The following is a 7,500-nucleotide window of genomic DNA, read 5'->3' as shown; positions in this document are numbered from 1 at the left end:
AAGTGGAGCACTTGTGTCGGACTAGGGAGGCTGTGCCGTGCCCCCTGGAGGTCTAAAGGATGACCAGTAGTTGTGGTTCTCACCCCGGGTCGTGGGTCCGAGTATAGCCCAAGTGGAGCACTTGTGTCAGACTAGGGAGGCTGTGCCGTGCCCCCTGGAGGTCTAAAGGATGACCAGTAGTTGTGGTTCTCACCCCGGGTCGTGGGTCCGAGTCTGGCCCGAGTAGAGCACTTTGGTCGGCTACCGGGGGGTGTGCCGTGCCCCCTGGAGGTCTAAAGGATGACCAGTAGTTGTGGTTCTCGCCCCGGGACTTGGGTCAGAGAATAGCCCAAGTGGAGCACTTGTGTCGGACTAGGGAGGCTGTGCCGTGCCCCCTGGAGGTCTAAAGGATGACCAGTAGTTGTGGTTCTCGCCCCGGGACTTGGGTCAGAGTATAGCCCAAGTGGAGCACTTGTGTCGGACTAGGGAGGCTGTGCCGTGCCCCCTGGAGGTCTAAAGGATGACCAGTAGTTGTGGTTCTCGCCCCGGGTCGTGGGTCCGAGTATAGCCCAAGTGGAGCACTTGTGTCGGACTAGGGAGGCTGTGCCGTGCCCCCTGGAGGTCTAAAGGATGACCAGTAGTTGTGGTTCTCGCCCCGGGACTTGGGTCAGAGTATAGCCCAAGTGGAGCACTTGTGTCGGACTAGGGAGGCTGTGCCGTGCCCCCTGGAGGTCTAAAGGATGACCAGTAGTTGTGGTTCTCGCCCCGGGACTTGGGTCAGAGTTTAGCCCAAGTGGAGCACTTGTGTCGGTCTAGGGAGGCTGTGCCGGGCCCCCTGGAGGTCTAAAGGATGACCATTAGTTGTGGTTCTCGCCCCGGGACTTGGGTCAGAGTATAGCCCAAGTGGAGCACTTGTGTCGGCCTAGGGAGGCTGTGCCGGGCCCCACTGGAGGTCTAAAGGATGACCATTAGTTGTGGTTCTCGCCCCGGGACTTGGGTCAGAGTATAGCCCAAGTGGAGCACTTGTGTCGGACTAGGGAGGCTGTGCCGGGCCCCCTGGAGGTCTAAAGGATGACCAGTAGTTGTGGTTCTCGCCCCGGGACTTGGGTCCGAGTATAGCCCAAGTGGAGCACTTGTGTCGGACTAGGGAGGCTGTGCCGTGCCCCCTGGAGGTCTAAAGGATGACCAGTAGTTGTGGTTCTCACCCCGGGTCGTGGGTCCGAGTATAGCCCAAGTGGAGCACTTGTGTCGGACTAGGGAGGCTGTGCCGTGCCCCCTGGAGGTCTAAAGGATGACCAGTAGTTGTGGTTCTCACCCCGGGTCGTGGGTCCGAGTCTGGCCCGAGTAGAGCACTTTGGTCGGCTACCGGGGGGTGTGCCGTGCCCCCTGGAGGTCTAAAGGATGACCAGTAGTTGTGGTTCTCGCCCCGGGACTTGGGTCCGAGTATAGCCCAAGTGGAGCACTTGTGTCGGACTAGGGAGGCTGTGCCGTGCCCCCTGGAGGTCTAAAGGATGACCAGTAGTTGTGGTTCTCACCCCGGGTCGTGGGTCCGAGTATAGCCCAAGTGGAGCACTTGTGTCAGACTAGGGAGGCTGTGCCGTGCCCCCTGGAGGTCTAAAGGATGACCAGTAGTTGTGGTTCTCACCCCAGGTCGTGGATCCGAGTCTGGCCCGAGTAGAGCACTTTGGTCGGCTACCGGGGGGTGTGCCGTGCCCCCTGGAGGTCTAAAGGATGACCAGTAGTTGTGGTTCTCGCCCCGGGACTTGGGTCAGAGTATAGCCCAAGTGGAGCACTTGTGTCGGACTAGGGAGGCTGTGCCGTGCCCCCCGGAGGTCTAAAGGATGACCATGAGGTCAAAAGGATGACCAGTAGTTGTGGTTCTCGCCCCGGGACTTGGGTCAGAGTATAGCCCAAGTGGAGCACTTGTGTCGGCCTAGGGAGGCTGTGCCGGGCCCCCTGGAGGTCTAAAGGATGACCAGTAGTTGTGGTTCTCGCACCGGGACTTGGGTCAGAGTACAGCCAAAGTGGAGCACTTGTGTCGGTCTAGGGAGGCTGTGCCGGGCCCCCTGGAGGTCTAAAGGATGACCAGTAGTTGTGGTTCTCGCCCCGGGCCGTGGGTCTGAGTATGGCCCAAGTGGGGCACTTGCGTCGGACTGGGGAGGCTCTGCCGCGCCCCCTGGAGGTCAAAAGGATGACCAGTAGTTGTGGTTCTCACCCCGGGTCGTGGGTCCGAGTCTGGCCCGAGTAGATCACTTTGGTCGGCTACCGGGGGGTGTGCCGTGCCCCCTGGAGCCATGGGAGTGAGCTCCAGCAGACTGGTATTTTTCGGAGAACCAGGCCCACACTCCTCAGACTTTGTGCCCAGGGACAGGCCACCAAAATCGGCCGCGGCTCGTGCACTTTGCCCCTGCGTTTCTCCCAGAACCAGAGCCGGAAAAATCCCAAAATTGATGCCCAGAGATAGTCGACTCTGCCTGGAATAGATTGCCACCCAAACCCGCCAACTCACGCTGGTTTTCCGATGGCCTCACCTACTAACCCGAGCATGGTCATCGCTCGCACCTTCCAAAACCTCCAGGGGCGCAGGCACTTTTCATTTACTGGCCATAAGGCCGACCGCCTTAAGCGTTAAGCGATAAGCGAAAGGCTTAGTTTGGACTTAGTTTTTGGAGCGACGAGGTCGCCGTTTTGTCAATTCTGAACCGATTTTCACGCGGTTTTCGACTGCCTGCGCCTGGGGAGCCGCCCAGAAGCCCCAGGCAGTGTTCTGGGTGGACTTCCGGACCGGTCCGGACCCGGTACCGGCCGGGGGAACCGCACCACGCCTCTCGGGCGTTTCTACACCGATTTTCGCGGGGTTTTCGACTGCATAGACGGGGCCACCTGCTGCAGGGCCCGAGGGAGGGCCTGCCTGAGCTGGGTCCGACGCAGGGCCCGGTTCCTGGAGCCCGCTGGGGGGGGGGGGGGGGGGGGGGGTTCTCTAAGGCTCACGGCGGGCTGCTGAGGGGCCGGATCGGATGCAGACAGGCGCTCCTCTGCCCAGGTCTTTGCTCCCCTGCCCCACTAGGAATGGAAGACACACTGCCAACAGCTTCTGGAGGGTGATGGGCCCTGCTGCAGACCAGGTCCGACCCAGGTTTCAGCTATCCCACCCCGCAGGGACTTAAAGACACACTGCCATCAGCTTCTGGAGGCTGCTGAGCTCTACTATAGAGCAGGTCCGACCCAGGTTTCAGCTCCTGCAGCCCACTAGGACTTAAACACACACTGCCATCAGCGTCTGGATGGTGATGGGCCCTGCTGCAGACCAGGTCCGACCCAGGTATCAGCTCCTGCACCCCGCAGGGAATTGAAGACACACTGCCATCAGCTTCTGGAGGCTGCTGAGCTCTGCTATAGACCAGGTCCGACCCAGGTTTCAGCTCCTGCACCCCGCAGGGAACTAAACACACTGCCATCTGCAACTGGAGGCTGCTGAGCCCTGCTGCAGACCAGGTCCGACCCAGGTTATGGCTCTCCCACCCCCCTGGGACTTAAACACACACAGCCATCAGCTTCTGGATGGTGATGGGCCCTGCTGCAGACCAGGTCCGACCCAGGTTTCTGCTCCTCAACCCCGCAGGGAATTAAAGACACACTGCCATCAGCTTCTGGAGGCTGCTGAGCTCCGCTGCAGGCCAGGTCCGACCCAGGTTACAGCTCTCCCACCCCGCAGGGAATTAAAGACACACTGCCATCAGCTTCTCGATGCTGCTGAGGCCTGCTATAGACCAGGTCCGACCCAGGTTTCTGCTCCTGCACCCCGCATGGACTTAAACCCACACTGCCATCGGATTCTGGAGGCTGCTGAGCCCTGATGCAGACCAGGTCCGACCCAAGTTTCAGCTCTCCCACCCCGCAGGGGATCAAACACACACTGCCATCAGCTGCTGGAGGCTGCTGAGCTCTGCTATAGACCAGGTCCGACCCAGGTTTCAGCTCTCCCACCAGGCAGGGACTTAAACACACACTGCCATCAGCTGCTGGAGGCTGCTGAGCTCTGCCATAGACCAGGTCCGACCCAGGTTTCAGCTCCTGCACCCCGCAGGGACTTAAACACACGCAGCCATCAGCTGCTGGAGGCTGCTGAGCTCTGCTATAGACCAGGTCCGACCCAGGTTTCAGCTCTCACACCAGGCAGGGACTTAAACACACACTGCCGTCAGCTTCTGGAGGCTGCTGAGCCCTGCTGCAGACCAGGTCCGACCCAGGTCTCAGCTCTCCCACCCCGCAGGGACTTAAACACACACTGATATCAGCTTCTGGAGGCTGCTGAGCTCTTCTATAGACCAGGTGCGACCCAGGTTTCTGCTCCTCCACCCCGCAGGGAACTAAACACACACTGCCATCAGCTTCTGGAGGCTGCTGAGCTCTGTTACAGACCAGGTCCGACCCAGGTTTCAGCTCTCCCACCAGGCAGGGTCTTAAAGACACACCGCCATCAGCGTCTGGAGGCTGCGGAGCTCTACTATAGACCAGGTCCGACCCAGGTTTCAGCTCCTCCACCCCGCCATAAGCTGCTGGAGGCTGGCTTCCGCTCCTCCACCCCGCCATCAGCTGCTGGGGGCTGGCTGGCTGCTGGAGGCTGGCTGCTGCTGCTGCTGCTCCTCCACCACGCCATCAGCAGCTGGAGGCTGCTGAGCTCTGCTATAGACCAGGTCCGACCCAGGTTTCAGCTCTCCCACCAGGCAGGGACTTAAACACACACTGCCATCAGCAACTGGAGGCTGCTGAGCTCTGCTGCAGACCAGGTCCGACCCAGCTTTCAGCTCCTGCACCCCGCAGGGACTTAAACACACACTGCCACCAGCTTCTGGAGGGTGATGGGCCCTGCTGTGGACCAGGTCCGACCCGGATATCAGCTCTCCCACCAGGCAGGGACTTAAACACACACTGCAATCAGCTGCTGGAGGCTGCTGAGCTCTTCTATAGACCAGGTCCGACCCAGGTTTCAGCTCTCCTACCAGGCAGGGACTTAAACACACACTGCCATCAGCTTCTGGAGGCTGCCGAGCCCTGCTGCAGACCATGTCCGACCCAGGTTTCAGCTCTCCCACCAGGCAGGGACTTAGAGGCACGCTGCCATCAGCTTCTGGAGGCTGCTGAGCTCTGCCATAGACCAGGTCCGACCCAGGTTTCAGCTCCTGCACCCCGCAGGGACTTAAACACACGCAGCCATCAGCTGCTGGAGGCTGCTGAGCTCTGCTATAGACCAGGTCCGACCCAGGTTTCAGCTCTCCCACCAGGCAGGGACTTAGAGGCACGCTGCCATCAGCTTCTGGAGGCTGCTGAGCTCTGCCATAGACCAGGTCCGACCCAGGTTTCAGCTCCTGCACCCCGCAGGGACTTAAACACACGCAGCCATCAGCTGCTGGAGGCTGCTGAGCTCTGCTATAGACCAGGTCCGACCCAGGTTTCAGCTCTCACACCAGGCAGGGACTTAAACACACACTGCCATCAGCTGCTGGAGGCTGCTGAGCTCTGCTATAGACCAGGTCCGACCCAGGTTTCTGCTCCTCCACCCCGCAGGGAATTAAAGACACACTGCCATCAGCTTCTGGATGGTGATGGGCCCTGCTGCAGACCAAGTCCGACCCGGGTTACAGCTCTCCCACCAGGCAGGGAATTAAACACACACTGCCATCAGCTTCTGCTGGCTGCTGAGCTCTGCTGCAGACCAGGTCCGACCCAGGTTTCAGCTCCTGCACCCCGCAGGGAACTAAACACACACTGCCATCACCTTCTGCTGGCTGCTGAGCCCTGCTGCAGACCAGGTCCGACCCAGGTTTCAGCTCCTGCACCCCGCAGTGGATTAAAGACACACTGCCATCAGGTTCTGGAGGCTGCTGAGCTCTGCTGCAGACCAGGTCCGACCCAGGTTATGGCTCTCCCACCCCGCAGGGACTTAAACACACACCGCCGTCAGCTTCTGGATGGTGATGGGCCCTGCTGCAGACCAGGTCCGACCCACGTTTCAGCTCTCCCACCCCGCAGGGGATGAAACACACACTGCCATCAGCTTCTGGAGGCTGCTGAGCTCTGCTAAAGACCAGGTCCGACCCAGCTTTCAGCTCTCCCACCAGGCAGGGAGTTAAAGACACACTGTCATCGGCTTCTGGAGGGTGCTGAGCCCTGCTGCACACCAAGTCTGACCCAGGTTTCAGCTCATCCACCCCGCAGGGACCTAAACACACACTGCCATCAGCTTCTGAGTGGTAATGGGCCCTGCTGCAGACCAGGTCCGACCCAGGTTTCAGCTCCTCCACCCCGCCATCACCAGCTGGAGGCTGGCTGCTGCTCCTGCACCCTGCCATCAGCTGCTGGAGGCTTCTGTTCCTCCACCCCGCCATCAGCAGCTGGAGGCTGGCTGCTGGAGGCTGGCTGCTGCTCCTCCACCCCGCCATCAGCTGCTGGAGGCTGGCTGCTGCTCCTGCACCCCGCCATCAGCTGCTGGAGGCTGGCTGCTGGAGGCTGGCTGCAGCTCCTCCACCCCACCATCAGCTGCTGGACGCTGGCTGCAGCTCCTGCACCCCGCCATCAGCTGCTGGAGGCTGGCTTCTGCTCCTCCACCCCGCCATCAGCTGATGGAGGCTGCCTGCTTCTCCACCCCGCCATCACTAGCTGGAGGCTGGCTGCTGGAGGCTGGCTGCAGCTCCTCCACCCCGCCATCAGCTGCTGGAGGCTGGCTGCTGCTCCTGCACCCCGCCATCAGCTGCTGGAGGCTGGCTGCTGCTCCTCCACCCAACCATCAGCTGCTGGACGCTGGCTGCAGCTCCTCCACCCCACCATCAGCTGCTGGACGCTGGCTGCAGCTCCTCCACCCCGCCATCAGCTGCTGGAGGCTGCCTGCAGCTCCTGCACCCCGCCATCAGCTGCTGGAGGCTGCCTGCAGCTCCTGCACCCCGCCATCACCAGCTGGAGGCTGGCTTCTGCTCCTACACCCCGCCATCAGCTGATGGAGGCTGCCTGCTTCTCCACCCCGCCATCACTAGCTGGAGGCTGGCTGCTGGAGGCTGGCTGCAGCTCCTCCACCCCACCATCAGCTGCTGGACGCTGGCTGCAGCTCCTGCACCCCGCCATCAGCTGCTGGAGGCTGCCTGCAGCTCCTGCACCCCGCCATCACCAGCTGGAGGCTGGCTTCTGCTCCTCCACCCCGCCATCAGCTGATGGAGGCTGCCTGCTTCTCCACCCCGCCATCACTAGCTGGAGGCTGGCTGCTGGAGGCTGGCTGCAGCTCCTCCACCCCGCCATCAGCTGCTGGAGGCTGGCTGCTGCTCCTCCACCCAACCATCAGCTGCTGGACGCTGGCTGCAGCTCCTCCACCCCACCATCAGCTGCTGGACGCTGGCTGCAGCTCCTCCACCCCACCATCAGCTGCTGGACGCTGGCTGCAGCTCCTCCACCCCGCCATCACCAGCTGGAGGCTGCCTGCTGCTCCTCCACCCCGCCATCAGCTGATGGACGCTGGCTGCAGCTCCTCCA

Source organism: Nothobranchius furzeri, unplaced genomic scaffold (genome assembly GCF_043380555.1).
Source record: "Nothobranchius furzeri strain GRZ-AD unplaced genomic scaffold, NfurGRZ-RIMD1 Scf255, whole genome shotgun sequence".
Classification (NCBI taxonomy): domain Eukaryota; kingdom Metazoa; phylum Chordata; class Actinopteri; order Cyprinodontiformes; family Nothobranchiidae; genus Nothobranchius; species Nothobranchius furzeri.
The sequence above is the reverse complement of the archived record's forward strand: the minus strand, read 5'-3'. Positions refer to the sequence as shown.